Raw genomic sequence first — 17,167 nt, forward strand, 5'->3', positions numbered from 1 at the left:
GGGCATCTTATATCTTTAAGCAGATGATTATGGGCGACCATGTATCCCGCCCTTTCTTGACATTGATTGAAATTTGAATAGACCTTGGGACATAAACGACAGGTTCCCGACAGGCTTGAATTTGTGTGAAAATATCCTATTAGAAAGAACACAGTGTCTTATGATGTGTGCCACAGTGTGTTCACGTTATGTTCACATTGTGGAACACAGCGTGAAATCACCTTCACACTGTTAAATTTGAGAATTTCAACAGTGTGAATCACCTATTCAAATAGTCGACCATGTGAACACACAGTGCAGGTCCCTAACCTTGTTGAATTTGAGCATTTTAACATTACGAAAAAAAATTCACATAGAGTCCAATATGTGAACACACTATGATCACACCCTGTCTTTTAAAAACACAAAATTATCTCCTTTTTTGTAAAAATATCATAACCTTTCCCGAAAATTGTTTTTATGAAAGATAATATGACATGAGTGTCATTACAGAATAAATTGAATGGTCGCGTCAATCATGTGGGTGCAAACATTTTCACAGCAGTAATTTTCGGGGTTTATAGTAAGCGGGGGGGGGGGTATCTTGACTTCTTTTATTAAAAAAAACCCCAAAGAATGGCTACCGATCTCAGTAAACAGGGTAAGCAATTATTATTGACTTTAAGAGACTATTAGCAAACTCTGCTTTGCCTGTACCCCACCAGAAGATCGAATCAATGCACCCATCTGACTGAATAGATTGTTCAACTGTTGCTGCTGTCACACTAATGAAATTGACTCCAAACCGACCGATGGTAATTGTCAATGGAAATAATGTAATAGATTTGATTGGAGTTGATTTCGCTTTATTGTGACTGTCGCATCATCCTGCAAGTCATTGTACCTGTAACCGTATCCTTTACACTCGCATTCCTCTCGAGAATAAACTCAAAGAAGACACTTTCATCACTCGACTCGCGTAGGGTTTCAAAACGTTGAACAGAAAAAGCGAGAAATTTATGGAGTTTTTGGACGTATGCGTTTTTTTTTTTTTAAATCTGTGAGATGGTACTTTTGGTCACTTTAGACTGACCAAGACGTGTTATGCCACAGTCAGACCGGTGAAACTGATTCGAGACTGACCAAAATTATTAGGTTATTCTTCATTAACAAACCACCGGTTGGTTTATGAGCGGTTTTGTTGTGACTGTATCCGTAGGATCAATGTCAGAGGAGATATTCAACATTCATTCTGAAATTTCTGAGGAATTGCGCCCCCAGACATGCAAGGGAAGACGATTTGGTTTAAAGGGACTGGGCTTTTTTTCTTCGTGATTTTGCGTGAAAAATAATCGTTTCCTTTAAGAGCTTTTATGAAATTTGGCTAAAAGTGTCCACGAGCTAGAAAAAAAATTGTCATCAAGAAATTAACACAATTGCTAAAGGTAACGGAGTACTTTGTTAAGTTGCAGGAATCGTTTTAAATGATAAAGGAAAAAATATTTTTTCTGAAAAAGATATTTCTTTATTTCTGAAGAAGTATATACTGTAAAATTGAAATGAATTGCAAATGAAACAATGTGCAGAACGATGGCTCCTTTCTCTATTTTTTTTTCATTCTAAGCTCAGAAACTAAATCAGAGTCATACTAGTTTCATTTAAAGATTATATTTCACATTATAGATTATATGCTTACTTTACAAAAGACTACATGCACTAATGCCTTCGTTGTTTAATTTCGCTTTGGAAATTGATAGGACATTCTGCCTTTAAAACTGCTACCTACAACAGTTTTCGAACAGTGTTGAAGGATGGCTGAGCGTGACGAGGATGTTCCGCGCTTGGAGAAACGTTACGGACTACTGGACCAAGTTTCAAAATGGCGCCGCCATATTTCCGGGACTTTATTACGGTCAGCGACGAAAAATGATGACGGCTCTTTTGTTACAGGTTAACCCCGAGCAACCAACGTTGTCACTAGTTAGTTTACAAGATGAGATTGTCGAGTAATTACTTTATAAGAATTACCCTTACTCTAAGTAGCAGACTAAAAGTTTATTTGTTAAAGGCCAAGTCTACCCCAAGAGAAAGTGGACTTGAATAAAAAGAGAACGTAAAAATGTGACCGGTGATATGAATGTCATAAGTTTTTTTTCTTATTCGGATTTTTTGACGATTTTTTCCAGCGTTTGATTTTCTCTTTTATTCAAATCGTTTTGATGCTTGGGTGGACTTTGCCTTAAGGTTATGATTTGATTTTATGAAGTTCCCTTTTGTTTTTCCACTCCCTGTGTTTGTATGTGTCTAGGTGTTAAGATGGACTTCATGTTGAGGATATGTCGCTCTCTCAATATGTCTACCGGCAAGAACAAAATGAATTCTACAAAGCTGTTTTGGTTGCTTGTTTTGTTTGTTAGTTTTTTCTGTTCTTTTGTGAGTCTCCTTCTTTCATTTTCCTTCACCAAGAGGAATGTGATTCAAGTATTCAGAAAAGAAAGAAAAAAGGGTTAGTCAAGACAGGATCTACCTCTCGGTGCCTCACGAACGTGTAGCACCACACGTAGAGAAAACTGTTTGGAGGTTCAGTATTTTTTATATAGGCAAACTACAATATCGCGCATACCCAGCGGTGATAGTGATAGATTTTGTAATGATGCTATGAGAATCCCGCTGCTTTGAGACGGATGCCTCAGCCTGACGTCATCATATTATCTTGTCAATCATTGGAGAGATGTCGGGAAGACACTGTGAATGATTGTTTGGGTGTTTTCGCCAGGTAGTTAACATTGAGGACTTAATACAAGGAAATTGCCGCATCCACCCATTTCGTGGTACTATACATGCTTTTGCTAAAAACAAGGGACGTGATTTGTCGGACATGTTTCATTGCGGAGCTGATACAAAGTAGCTTAAAATGCTCTGAAATAAAGGCAAAGATTCATGTAACAATACACGAAGCTTATATTGCAATTATGTGAGTAAGACAATTTAAGGAGTTACTTTATTTTGGGCAAATGACAACGTATATCAGAGATGAAAAATGAGAGCTAAATATCAGAGGGCTCTTGTTTTCAAACCTATTCCTATAGGGTTGGCAGGAAAAAAAATTAGGGAAAATATGTTACATGTTTTGTATTGTGACAATCTCTATGAAGACCCCCCTCCCACCCCCTCCAAAAAAAGAGGAAAACTGCTCTAAGTCCCAAATCTACAAGCCAAGATTGGTAGTCTATCCTCCTTCGTGGCCGTGCTAAAGCTTTCGTATGGTGCACCAAGAAGTTCTTATATACATTTATATCAGAATCATATACGGAGAGTTTATCCTATAAAACATTCGTTTTGTTATTCTTACACTGGTTTTACACCATACATGCAGCCCTATATTTACAATGATTTCTAGTTTTACTTTTTGATGACAATATACTTCCATGAGTACAGATTTTACACACTATAAACGCTTTGACGTATGCATTGAATTTCATAGTCATCTTTAGTGTTTAAAAGAATGAAAATGACATTTTCTTAAAACCTTTTTTTCAAAACTTTCAGGACCAACCTAAATATTTTGTATAGTAAATCATGCAGTATAAAAGTTATACAACATTTTTTCCACTTTATTTTTTAAACGTTTGATGTGTACATCGCATTATTCACGGAACATGATATAAAATATATGTAAAGCCTTTTCACTATTTTCATATGACAATGAGTGCAAAATTTGGAATGGATTATTAGTATTGCCTGAACTTATACTGGGTTATTTAAATACGATCACGTCTAAGATTTTTTTTCTCACTTAAAACATGCCACATCAACATACGTGTTAAAGACCGGTACCAGACATGCCAGGGGTGTTCATGTAAGATAGGCCTACGTCATACTTGTGAAATCAGTTAAGCCGTGATCGTCTAGAGGTTAGGACATTGCGTTGTGGCCGCAATAACCCAGGTTCGAATCCTGGTCACGGCATTTTTTTTCATATTTTTTTTTCAATTTGCTATCTGTTCATTTCCTTTAAATGCTTTTTTTAATTTCTTTTATTTCAATTGGTCCACAGAAGATGCGACATTAACAAGTTAAATTTTAATGTCAATCAATTTAGTTGTATATCATGATGAGGGATATTCTGCCCAGAATTAATGTTGATATGAATGCACAAAATTTGAGTTGTATGCTTAACGTACATACGAAACCAGGACAGAACGCAATCACACAAGCCGTGATCGTCTAGTGGTTAGGACATTGCGTTGTGGCCGCAATAACCCAGGTTCGAATCCTGGTCACGGCATTTTTTAGTAATTTTTTTTCACGATCATTATTTCCTGTGGAGCTTTGAAATCCATTATTCATTTCATTAAGTCCACAGAAGACACAACATCAAAATTTAGTGCGATTTGAAACTTTTGAATTTTGTTGAATATCATAAGCAATGAAATCCTGAACAGAAGGAATCGCACTCAGTAAGCGTCCATATTAAAAGGGAAAAGCAAAACAAAAATAGGTACTGAGATGCAATATCATGAATATAGAGAGTTAATGTAAGATATAAACGACATAATACACTCATAAAAGCCGTGATCGTCTAGAGGTTAGGACATTGCGTTGTGGCCGCAATAACCCAGGTTCGAATCCTGGTCACGGCATTTTTAAACATATTTCTATTTTCTATGAAGTTTAAACGTCCTATGTATTCCCGGAATGATCTTATAATGTATTAATTACCCTTTTTATATCCATGATGAATATTACCAATTTCCTATGTATGTTCAAATAATTATATATTCATTGTATAACAAACACCAGATGAACGAAACAATGGCCAATTTTACCAATTATGACTTTATCCTATTTTGTAACAATGCCCCATCTATTTTGAAACTTAAATAATAATTTGCTGAAAGATAGTTTTTACCCCCCCCCCCTCTTCCATATTATTCCCATTATGTTGAACCTTTTCGATTTTGTGTTCAGCAGGACCGTTTTTCCTCTTTATGTTCTACTTGTAAACGCTTCCTTACACACACACTCAAATTATCATTTCTCTTATTTTTGAATCATTATTGTTCAGTGAAATAATTATGGTTAATCGAAATTAGTATTGCAATTAGAATCACTATTTTTGAAATTTGAATTATCACTGTATATTTGAATTATAATGGCTATATTGAATTAAGATTATTATTGTAATTGAGATTTTACCATGTTTATGTGCAATTTATATGTTTTTATTGTAAATTCAATGTCAATTCAGCCTTCGTAGCTGCTAAATTGAATAAAACATATCTTGAATCTTGAATCTTGAATATTTTTCATGAGCCAGATTTTATTTCGGGATTTGTTATCTAATCACCATATTTTATTCGAAGACATTGTCCCTCACAAACAATAATAACAAAGATAAATTATTTGAAAAATTGAGAAAAGATTTTAAAAATTATTATATACAAATGAGGCAAATACATTCCTTTGAAACATTTGCAAAATAAAAACACTATTTAAATTCTTACACAACTCTGTTGTATGAACTCTGCACAATAAGTTGAATATTTAGTGTTGTTAAATGAAGTTTTGTTTATTTTAATACCTAATCTTCAATAAAGTAAGCATGGTCAAACAATGAATTCATATCGTAAATAGCGTTGTATAAATTTTGAAAGGCGTTTAAGGTGCCATCAAATCATACGTTAGAATATACATTTAAACTATACGTGATAGGGAACCGACACGTATCACATGAAGTATACAATATCATATTTTGGCTGATATGACGGCTGGATTTCATCGCATGGATGGTATCCCTCACGGGGAAAACCTCAAACCCAAGGGGTTAATCCACCTCCAGCTGAGGCACGAAGGGTAAGGTGATACCAGGGGCGGGCGGGTAGAGAACGGGGTATGAGTAGTTGAGTACCGACTGGGGTTTGTCGATGTATTGGGTTGTTATGGTAACCCATCCGACGAATGATCATTTAGGCATTTTTTTCAACAACTTGATAGAGATTGATCTTTTGGAGAGGGGCTGGAAATATGTTGATGAAGATGCTTTACAGTTTTTTTTTTTTTACATTTTCCATCTCTTACATTCGATGATAACATACCTCCAAGCTTTTGTTGTATTGTGGGCAAGGGGTTTTAACTTCAAGTGATTTTAAATGCTTAAAATACAAGACAAAAACGAATACAAAACTTCTGAAAAAAAATATGGTTCGGATGTACAAATATCGAACACCAAGATATGTTTGTTGCAATTTCGCATGCATATTTCTTGCTTCCCAATGACATGATAACAAATATAAGGTAAAATGCAGACGCCATACTGTTTAGCCCCCCCACCCCCCCCCCCCCTTAACAAGAGACGCTTGCCCTGTCCCTGGCGATGTTGCAAGGGATAACCTTTGACGTCACAAAAAATATGTTGTTAAATAATTAAAGTAGTATTTCGTTTTTAATTGTCTTCAAAATATCTGATCAGTGGGTAAGGATTTCAACTAGTTGGGGAGAACGAAGGGGGAAGGGGGTGCAATGATGGGTCAAGAGGAGGGCGGGGCGAGACATACCTTCCCGAAACCTTCGAGATTTCGTGATATTTTAAGCTAGTCTTCAGTCTATGCACAGACTTCGAGAGCTTGTCAAGGCTGATAGCTCATACGTGCCCAATCTCATCAAACCAGACCATGAAAATTCTGTCAGTTTTTACGCGTATGTGGTTTATTTTCCCGTTACTATTGGGAATGAGCCTCCTAGATCATGGAGCTACCAGCTGTGTTTAAATCAGACAATACATGACTTAGGCAAAGGGTAACCTCAAGTTCTCATAAAATGAGGATAAATACATATATCATGTGTATTAGAGTGAAAACAAGTGTCAAAAATAGCGGAATGGCACTCCTTTCACATATGATATAAAAATCATAAAACATAACGAATTAATGATGGTCGAAAATGTAATTGCAATATGATCAGTTTACATTATATATACATGTAATACATGCCTTTTTTTCTTGAGCGAAGACTTGACACTGCAATTCACAATAAATATATTTTTTTTATAAAAATCGCAAGATCGGGCAGCTAAGGGATAAATAAAATATGATGGTCTCTTACATCTCAACATGGCATCTCCGTTTGCCTCTTTCCCTCCCTTTAACTGTTTAACATGAGGTATCTCCGGTGGTGTAATGATAATGGGAATGGGAGGCGCAATACTACAATTTAAAATTATTTCGAGTTATTGAAGCGTGCAAGCGAATCGTTCGAAAAGTATAAGTAATAATTATAAATATTTTTTTATAAAAAGGTGAAGCTGAAATTGTATTCCATTTTTTCAAGGAGGGGGGGGGGGTACGTTCATTCAGCAAGATAGTGGGCTAGATAAATGAGGATATAAAGTCTATAGATAATTGTATCAAAATTATCAAATATGATAGGCCTATACTCATCAGTCATTACGCATGCATTCTCACAGCACCTGCACATTTAATTGATCTCTTTGAAACAGTTTTAAACAGCTACTGTAATAGCGTAAGGCTGTATGAATTTTTAAAAAGCGATTTTAAAATGTAAAGGACCAGTCTCTGGCTACCGTCTCATCCACAATAAAGTCATTGCCCTTTCTGAGCAACTTTAATTCCAAGGGGCTAATAAATACACCCATGATCCCAATATAGGGTGCCTTATCTAGACCCCCTTCACTATTTTTAGTCAGACGCTTACATCCCGTATATACGATTATTGGACAAGAGGGATTGGGGTGTTTGATTAAGGTCTGAGCGGTGTCCATAATCTGAATACCGACAGTTCTTAGAACAGACAATGGTCACAGGGGGATGGGGAAGGGAGGAAGTGGAAGCTTGGGGCAGTAGACCCCCAATATTTCCACAACAAAGATTTAAAAAAAAGAAAAAAAAGAGAAATAATAATTAGGATATAAGCTTTGATAAAAGATAATAATATCTTTAATATCTGTCAGGATATTAAATTTTCTTCTTAGAAAAGGCTTCATATTGAATTTTCATATTTTAAAAGGTCACGCTGTTTCCTCGCTTGCTTTTCTCACTCTCAACTATTTAGAAACTCCCATTTACGCTTTGTTGTGCCCCCTGACTGGGTTAAAAGTAACGCCGGCCACTTGCGGCATAATGGGGGGGGGGGGGTCATAGGGGGCAAATCCCTGTTTTGAAAATACTGGTCAGAGGAATGACATATATATATATATATTTTTATCAAAGCGAGTTACCCATTTCATTTCTGGGCCATTGACAATTTTACTCAGCAACTTCAAACTTACACGCCTTGGGAGGTGGGGACGGTCAGTTCGAATCCGAACTATCGAGGGGCGGTAGAGGGACCCCCCCCCCGAAAAAAATATTGAAATAAAACAATTAATGAAACAAAATAGTCGATTGACTTTAAATATCTCGATTGTTTAGCGGAGACTGGATTATTTGCTTTGACTTATCACTATTTTTTTTGCAAGTGATAAAACTGGAATATAGACGTATCAAATTTATTTCAAGGAAATTAAGTGTGTCTGCTAGATTTCAAATTTCATTGACCTTAAATGCAGGCGGGTCAGAAACACTATGTCCGCTGTTTTGAAGGTGATAAGACGTACAAATCCGTTCCAGGTTTAATGAGGTCTGATTTTAATTAGTGTTCCGCACACCTTGCACGCAAGCAAAACACATACAGGTTGACCTGAAAGAAAACAGACAGCCATTGCAAATTGTCAATACTTTCACAAATATATTTTGAGGCCAGTTGAACCTATTATACATTCGAATCGGTTGCATAGCATTAGTTCCGGCGACAATTGCTCCAATGGAAAATCTGCATGTTAAGCCAAACATAAAACTAATCTCCAAATCTAAATAAACCCCCGTCTTTATCTTTTCATTATTCTGCCGCGTGAGGTATTAATCAGGATCAAATGTCGCAAGAGCATTTGTCGTGTCACCTTAGAATCCGGGTGCTGAATCTTCCAATGGACTGTTTACGTATTTAATCTCCATTACGAAAGCGGAACAGAAGTGGAGGATGTTACTTAGACATCACATTTGTTTAGATTTATGATTTATTGATTTTTGATAAACATCTAACGATATCCAGGGGTGGGGGGGGGGGGGGGTGTATACAAAAGGAAAGAGAGAAGGGTGAAATATTGTATTTTTTCTGAATATCATATCATAATCTATCACGAAATAGGATGCCGAAATTTTTGCTCGCTCTTTTTTTCTTTGTTTTCATTTTACGCAATACGCCATATTTAGCCCCCTCAAACTTTTTGGCTGATTACACCACTGAGTAGGAGAAAGAGAGAGAGAGAGAGAGAGAGAGAGAGAAACAAAAAAAAAGAAAGAGACATGGGTATCGTGTACCGTTTATAGTAACTCATGTTTTTTCATTATACTGTAAAGTCGCGCTACTTTTATGATCACCGATTCACTCGAGTACATAAGTATGGAAGCTTAAAAGTGCCACCGAGATGTTGAGATAATTATCTCGGGAAGTCGACATCTTGATAGCAAAAGATAAGATGACGAGATCCTGGATCTCATCATGTCGACATCTTTTAGAAGAGATGATGAGATGACAAGATCCCGGATCTCATCATGTCAACATCTTTTGGAAGAGATGTTGAGATGACAAGATCCCGGATCTCATCATGTTGACAACTTTTAGAAGAGATGATGAGATGACAAGATCCTGGATCTCATCATGTTGACATCTTTTGGAAGAGATGATGAGATGACAAGATCCCGGATCTCATCATGTTGACATCTTGTAGAAGAGATGATGAGATGACAAGATCCTGGATCTCATCATGTTGACATCTTGTAGAAGAGATGATGAGATGACAAGATCCTGGATCTCATCATGTCAACATCGTAAGAAGAGATGTTGAGATGACAAGATCATCTCATCATCTCATCATCTTTTCTACAAGATGTCAACATGATGAGATCCGGGATCTTGTCATCTCAACATCTCTTCTAAAAGATGTTGACATGATGAGATCCGGGATCTTGTCATCTCATCATCTGTTCTAAAAGATGTTGACATGATGAGATCCAGGATCTTGTCATCTCATCATCTCTTCTAAAAGATGTCGACATGATGAGATCCAGGATCTCGTCATCTCAACATCTCTTCTAAAAGATGTTGACATGATGAGATCCAGGATCTCGTCATCTCAACATCTCTTCTAAAAGATGTTGACATGATGAGATCCAGGATCTCGTCATCTCATCATCTCTTCTAAAAGATGTCAACATGATGAGATCCAGGATCTCGTCATCTTATATTTTGCTATCAAGATGTCGACTTCCCGAGATAATTATCTCAACATCTCGGTGGCACTTTTAAGCTTCCATACATAAGGGATGGCGCTGATCTGGAGCGGATAAAACACCTAAATATTAGCCAGCGCCATTCTTAACTAAAAAATACGACGTACATCTTATAAGTAGCCCGGGCCTGGTCTGGACCAACGAGTTACTCCAGCCGTGATCGTCTAGAGGTTAGGACATTGCGTTGTGGCCGCAATAACCCAGGTTCGAATCCTTTTTTTCAATTTGCTATCTGTTCATTTCCTTTAAATGCTTTTTTTAATTTCTTTTATTTCAATTGGTCCACAGAAGATGCGACATTAACAAGTTAAATTTTAATGTCAATCAATTTAGTTGTATATCATGATGAGGGATATTCTGCCCAGAATTAATGTTGATATGAATGCACAAAATTTGAGTTGTATGCTTAACGTACATACGAAACCAGGACAGAACGCAATCACACAAGCCGTGATCGTCTAGTGGTTAGGACATTGCGTTGTGGCCGCAATAACCCAGGTTCGAATCCTGGTCACGGCATTTTTTAGTAATTTTTTTTTCACGATCATTATTTCCTGTGGAGCTTTGAAATCCATTATTCATTTCATTAAGTCCACAGAAGACACAACATCAAAACAGTCAAACTTTTGAATTATGTTGAATATCATAAGCAATGAAATCCTGAACAGAAGGAATGGCACTCAGTAAGCGTCCATATTATAAGGGAAAAGCAAAACAAAAATAGGTACTGAGATGCAATATCATGAATATAGAGAGTTAATGTAACATATATAAACGACATAATACACTCATAAAAGCCGTGATCGTCTAGAGGTTAGGACATTGCGTTGTGGCCGCAATAACCCATGTTCGAATCCTGGTCACGGCATTGTTTTCACTTATATTATTTTTTGTACAATTTTTACTCATTTCTTTTAAATAATTTTGATTTCATTTATTTCAATTAGTCGACAGAAGATACGATATTTAATTAAAATGTCAATGTCAATCAATTTTGTTGAATCTCACAATAAAGGAATCCTGCCCTGAAGCATAACGCACAAAGTTGGATTTGTATCATCTCAGTAATACATGTACCTTGGTCATGTTGGTCACATTTGCTCTACCATGTCTACGGCGGCCGTACGGCGAGTCGAAAACAGCCGTTTAATTCACTTTTATTCAAACCACCAATGTTTAGCTGGTACAAAAATGTTAAAACGGCTGTTTTCGACTCGCCGTACGGCCGCCGTAGAACAAATGTGACCATGGTATTAACCTCCATAAGAAGAAAATAGAGCAGAAAGAGAGATAAAGAATGGAGATAAAGGTACAAACAATAATTAAAATCAGTCAAGCCGTGATCGTCTAGAGGTTAGGACATTGCGTTGTGGCCGCAATAACCCAGGTTCGAATCCTGGTCACGGCATTCTGGTTCATTGAATTATTTTCCCTCATTATTATTCAGTAATTCCTTGTAGGGCTTTGAATTTTATGTTATTTGTTTATTTATTTTATTAGGTCGGAAGAAGACACGGAAGGAAAACATTAAAACCGTTTTAGTCAATTTTGCTGAAAATAACTATGAATGCACGCCTGCTCAGACTGATTGCGCTTATTGTTGATATTGCAAGAAGTTTGACTTATTTTTGTATATTTCAGTTAATATAAATAAGTAGAGTAGAAAAATGAAGAATAAATGAGAGAGGAAGAGAAAGAGAGAGAGAGAAGAAGAGAGAGTGGGAGAGAGAAAAAGGAAGGGAGGGGGAGGGGAGGTAGCGGAGAGCGACAGAGCTGGATACACAGTAAAGACGCAGTTTAAAATTTTATACAACGCTTTTTCTAGTGTATGAACCTTCAATAGTTGTTTACTGGCCTAAACGTTCACCTTTAATTTATTGAGAAATGCATACTAAAATATAATTTTTGTTGTTTAAGATAGTAAACACTCGTTTGATTTGTTTCAATTTAAACAGCTCCTGCAAGGCTCATATCGTAAAAGAGGTTGTATACAATATGAACAGCGTTTTTACTGTTTAAAATTAAGATATTAACAATACTAGACAATGTGCAACCATACAAGCCGTGATCGTCTAGTGGTTAGGACATTGCGTTGTGGCCGCAATAACCCAGGTTCGAATCCTGGTCACGGCATTTTTTGTATTTTTTTTCACGATGCATTATTTCCTGTGGAGCTTTGAAATTCATTATTCATTTCATTAAGTCCACAGAAGACACAACATCAAAACAGTCAAACTTTTGAATTTTGTTGAACATGATAAGCAATGAATTCCTGACCAGAAGGAATCGCACTCAGTAAGCGTCCACATTAAAAGAGAAAAACTAAAAAAAAAAATCTTCCATAGAGCACTTTAAAAAATCTAACCAATAACTATAACACGCACATCATTCATCCTATTTAGGATATCTTGTGGATCTTCTGTTCTTCCGGATTCCCCCCTGCCTTTATTTCGCTTCTTTTACCGTCTCCTTTCATTCAATTTTTTTTTTCAAATTCAATTCGGATTTGTTAAACAATACTCATCAAAAGTCCGAAGACTAACAATGTGAGTTTACATCTAAAAAGTACATAATAAAGAAATAAATAAATACGTAACATGCAGTGACCATTTGAAGAAGACAAAAAAATATACATTATGTTTAAAACGCAATAATAGTGCTACCTGTGCAGATTTTTTTTTTACTCGTTTTTGTCCTTTGTTTTGTTGTTGTTGTCTTTTTTTTCAATTTGTCTCTTCTTGTAATATCTCGTCTGTCTTGTTTTGGTATAACTTTTTGTCATGTCTTGTTCTTGTACCGTTCTGTCACGGTTCTAGGACAATTACCCCCCGGACAACTACCTCCGGACAATTACCCCCTGAGGACAATTACCCCCCGAGGACAATTATCCCCCGGACAATTACCCCCCGGACAATTACCCCCCGGACAACTACCCCCCGGACAACTACCCCCGGACAATTGCCCCCAGTATAAATCCTCCCTTTTCTCCAGCATCAGAATTAAACGGGACCCATTGTAAGTTTTGGTCGGTGGCACAGGTTTTCGAAATAAACCCCTCAAAAAAAGTTCCGCAGCTCAAGTTTGAGTGCTAATAAATTTCTTAGTGTGCCATCATCATATGTAAAAGTGGTGTCATTGGAAAGTATGATTATACTTCTTTACGATCATGTGTCATTTGTAATGCTGGTGTTATGAAATACACAGACATGATAAATATGCAGCAATGTAAAAAATGAAATGTTGCAAAATGCGTCGTTTGCAATAGCGAATTTCCAATTGTTTCGATGATGGACCGAGTGCATTCACTGTCACCTGCATGGTGGAAATTCTATAGAAATGGAGACTCTTGTTAGAAATCAATGCATTTTGCAACATTTCACTTCTGACTTTTCTCAATGTTCAGGGTGATTGCATATTCCATGATTACATAATCACAGCAAATGGCATGTCATTGTAAAGAAGAATAATTTAGCTTTCTAATGATACCAGTTTCATCTTTTATACTTCATTAACCAAAAAGATATCATCCCCAAAACTGAGTTGCAAAACTTTTTTTGAGGGGTTTATTTTCTACTTTATCTTACGTTGATAACTTTTTCTTTCTCTTTATATTGCTCTTTTTCCTGTCCTCTCACTTTCTTCTTTTCTTTCTTTTTTTTGTTTAGCGGCGCCTTCTGCATCATGAAAAATGGGGGAGGGGGGGGGGGCTTGCACCCGAAACCTCCCATTTGGCTATGCATATATTCATCAGAAAATGTGTAAACTGGCCCTCATACTAAGTTTTCTTAGAACAATTGAACAAGATTAGTCATGATAATAACAAATGCTGAATATCTCTGATAACAACTGATCTGATTTTTTTTAATATTTATTTTGGGTTTAATTTCAGGAAAGAAATCAGGCAAATAGATAAAACGTAAAAAAAGACACCTTCATAGGTAGAAATATATTGAAAGTCGATAACGCAACTATCAACACTTACACTGTCAAGTAGGACCTATAATCCTGTTATTTTAAAACAATTCAACTAACAAGAAGCTTAGAATTATGAAACAATTGGTGCACATTCCAGATTAAGATGCGGCTTTATAACTTAATACAGTAAGCTAAAAAAACTTTATGCAGAGATAATACACACAAGAACATCTTGTAATTTTACCATTTAGGCCCTAATTGGTAAAATTACAAGGTGTTTTTTTTTGTATTATTCTTTGGTGAAAGCAACATTAAAGAAGGAAATTAAGTACCAAAATTACTAAATTGTAAACAATATGACATAATCAAATACAGTGTTTTTTATGCAAATTGGCAACCATGATAGTATACAATTCGTTGAAGGTGCATTTTAAGGACGGTTTGTAAGAATTTATAACTTTTACAACTTTCTTACAGCGTTCGTTTGAATCCAACATACTCGAGTACTTCTTACGTCAAACGTACGGCCGACGTATGACTCTGTGCACTCCTTTTGTCTAGGGAGTTATGGTGCGGGGGGGGGGGGGTAATTGTCCGGGTGGTAGTTGTCCGGGGGTAATTGGCCGGGGTTAATTGTCCAGGGGTAATTGTCCGGGAGGTAATTATCCGGGGGGTAATTGTCCAGGAGGTAATTGTCCGGGGGGGGGTAGTTGTCCGGGGGGTAGTTGTCTGGGGGTAGTTGTTCCGGGGGGGGGAGGGTAATTGTCCGGGGGGTAGTTATCCGGGGGTAATTGTCCAGGGGGTAATTGTCCGGGGGTAATTATCCGGGGGTAATTGTCTGGGGGGTAGTTGTCCGGGGGTAGTTATCCGGGGGGTAGTTTTCCGGGGGTAATTATCCTCGAGGGGTAGTTGTCCGGGGGGTAATTGTCCGGGGGTAGTTGTGCGGGGGTAGTTGTGCGGGGGTAGTTTTCCGGGGGTAATTATCCTCGGGGGGTAGTTGTCCGGGGGGTAATTGTCCGGGGGTAGTTGTGCGGGGGTAGTTGTCCTGATCCCTTCTGTCACGTCCTGTTTTCGTAACGTTTTGTCTTGTGTGTCTTTTTCAATTTTTCTTCATATCTTGTTATATAACCCAGCCTTGTTTATCTTTTACTTAGGAGAATATGTAATATATATATATAGTAAATAGTGGTAGTAAAATACGAGCTGTGATTGGCTGGATTGGTACCACGTGACCTCCCTTCAAAAAGTTATATTGTACATATGTACAATATAACTTTCCATTTTTGGATGGCAAAACCCGTGTTAAATGAATGGGGAGAATATCGATTAATTTGTTTTCAATCGATATATTTGTATATCGATTTCCCAAAGTAGCATTTTTATAATTTCCGATAGCAGATAGAAATACAAATTTACGTGGTTTAACCCCTTGCAGCAGACGACAAATTGAACATCGTGTTCAATTGGAATTTCACAAATATGAGGTAAGAAGAACGTATGCCATCTAGATCTAGACTATGGTAAAATCCATGATGGGGGGCTTAGATTGAGGGATCTATTTACTATAATAAATAGTGAACTTCTATCATACAATATTACTGGACTATATGAACGCCAAATATAAAATTATCCCTCGTGCAAGCCTATTTCACCTCGGCCTTCGGCCTCGGTGAAATAAACCTGCACTCGGGATAATTTTATATTTGTCGTACATATAATCCAGTATATTGTACAATAGATTGTACACTATTTATATAATAGATATATATATATATATATATATATATATATATATATATTTGACAAGGATTTACATATAATTTTTACAAGAAAGATATGATGACTTGTATATTATATATATATATTGTTTTTTCTGCATTAATATGTCTTATTTATTGAAGGAATCCTTCAATAACAAGCTTTGCTTTCCAGAAGGTTCCTATTTCATTTCAAAATGTTATATTATATTTTGCTTTACTTCGTAACTTTGTTGAAATTTTGGAATGAATAAATTCGTTATCAATCAATCAATCAATCAAAAACAAAACAGAGATGCAATATCATGAATATAGAGAATCTATGTAAGATATAAACGACATGATACAGTCAAACAAGCCGTGATCGTCTAGTGGTTAGGACATTGCGTTGTGGCCGCAATAACCCAGGTTCGAATCCTGGTCACAGCATTTTTTTATCAACTCAACAGATCCAATTGGATTCCGTAAGGTGGATAGAGCGCAGTTTTGTTATCGAGGCGGTTTTTTTTTTATCCCAGAAAGGTGGAGCATAAGGCTAATAATAAGCAAGTCACGTCCATGTGGTATATACTGCTTGCAATTTTGTATTGGCCCATTCATTTTTCCATGCTTCACCGAGATTAGTCATTCTTTTTCACTTCTTGTAGACACCTTTCTTATCACCATCCCCCCCATAATGTATAGTTCTTGCACAAGAGACCCCATCACCCCTGTCCAACAATTGTATAATCCGGAAAGTGGCATATTGAAGGGGGAGCGAGGGAGGGGGGGGGGGTTCAAGGAATAATAAAAAAAAAGCTTATCAAAAAGTGCGACTACACCTTTCCTCACTCTGATCTTGCTATTCTTTCGAAACCGCTAAAGACAGCTCAACTCACTAGGGCATTCAACTTTAACCGAAGGTGTCACTGGCTATTCACCGAGAAATCTCCACTTTATCATGAAAATATGATTTGCGTTCAATTCTAAGGGGCATACATGACCTCCTTGGACCACACACTCTCCAAAACTGACCCCCTTTATTTTAAATGATTAAATGGAAAATCAAGACCGTTTGAAAATAAAGTTACTTTCAGACGATGAAGACTGCGTCTCAACCAATGAAACTCGATGGATTTACTTGAAGTCAGTAAAAATCGTGTTGCGGACTGAAGGGTGGAGGGGGAG

At 36.8% G+C, this 17,167-nt stretch overlaps 7 non-coding genes across 7 annotated transcripts; all 7 read left to right on the top strand.

The window, feature by feature from the left end:
• The first annotated feature begins 3,876 nt into the window (after nt 1–3,876).
• On the top strand, nt 3,877–3,948 carry TRNAH-GUG. Its single transcript has one exon. It is a non-coding gene; the product is annotated as a tRNA-His (tRNA).
• A 247-nt stretch (nt 3,949–4,195) lies between these two features.
• TRNAH-GUG lies at nt 4,196–4,267 on the top strand. Its single transcript has one exon. It is a non-coding gene; the product is annotated as a tRNA-His (tRNA).
• Nucleotides 4,268–4,550: 283 nt separating this feature from the next.
• On the top strand, nt 4,551–4,622 carry TRNAH-GUG. Its single transcript has one exon. It is a non-coding gene; the product is annotated as a tRNA-His (tRNA).
• A 6,153-nt stretch (nt 4,623–10,775) lies between these two features.
• On the top strand, nt 10,776–10,847 carry TRNAH-GUG. The gene has a single exon. It is a non-coding gene; the product is annotated as a tRNA-His (tRNA).
• An 817-nt stretch (nt 10,848–11,664) lies between these two features.
• Nucleotides 11,665–11,736, top strand: TRNAH-GUG. The gene has a single exon. It is a non-coding gene; the product is annotated as a tRNA-His (tRNA).
• A 653-nt stretch (nt 11,737–12,389) lies between these two features.
• Nucleotides 12,390–12,461, top strand: TRNAH-GUG. Its single transcript has one exon. It is a non-coding gene; the product is annotated as a tRNA-His (tRNA).
• Nucleotides 12,462–16,357: 3,896 nt separating this feature from the next.
• Nucleotides 16,358–16,429, top strand: TRNAH-GUG. The gene has a single exon. It is a non-coding gene; the product is annotated as a tRNA-His (tRNA).
• Nucleotides 16,430–17,167: the final 738 nt, after the last annotated feature.

Source organism: Lytechinus variegatus, chromosome 1 (genome assembly GCF_018143015.1).
Source record: "Lytechinus variegatus isolate NC3 chromosome 1, Lvar_3.0, whole genome shotgun sequence".
NCBI classification, from domain to species: domain Eukaryota; kingdom Metazoa; phylum Echinodermata; class Echinoidea; order Temnopleuroida; family Toxopneustidae; genus Lytechinus; species Lytechinus variegatus.